The sequence below is a fragment of the Aptenodytes forsteri genome, unplaced genomic scaffold, assembly GCF_000699145.1.
Source record: "Aptenodytes forsteri isolate BGI_AS27 unplaced genomic scaffold, ASM69914v1 Scaffold321, whole genome shotgun sequence".
Taxonomy (NCBI): Eukaryota; Metazoa; Chordata; class Aves; order Sphenisciformes; family Spheniscidae; genus Aptenodytes; species Aptenodytes forsteri.
The window spans coordinates 738,592-739,161 of record NW_008795030.1 but is presented as its reverse complement, the minus strand read 5'-3'; positions in this window follow the sequence as shown (position 1 = coordinate 739,161).

The window sequence follows — 570 nt, the reverse complement described above, 5'->3', positions numbered from 1 at the left end:
CCGGCGCGGCCGGCCGGGGGGCAGCCTGTGCCTGGCCCCCCCCCCCCACGGCTGGCAATTAGGGAGCCCTCGTACCCACCACCACGGGTCCCCCGAGAACGCCACCCCTCGCAGCCCCGTCCCCTGCTGCTACCAGACACCGCGGCGGCCATCGCTCAGCGCGCGGCTGCCCTGCGTGCCGCTTCCCGGCTGGGAAACGCACCCTTCGGCTCCTACCTGTGTCCGATTCCCTCCTGCCAGGATGGATGAGGAAAGCCGAGGCTGAACGCGGGGCTGGAGGAAACCGGGAGCCCGACCCTGCTGCGGCGCCGGTTGCTCTCTCGGCACACCAGCCAGAGTCCGGAGATGTTCCCGGCTGCTCCAGGCCTTCGGGGGACGGAGCAGGCGGCATGGAGCGGGGAGATAAACAGCCCGCAGTAGGGCCCAGCCTGCTCCCTTTTTTGGTGGAGAAAGATGCAGAAAGCAGAGGTATAAAAACCAGCCAAATCCATCCGAAATGCGCCCGAGCGCTGAGCAGCCACCCCCACGCCAACCAATGTGCGGGAGAGGCCTGGGGGTGACTGACGGCCG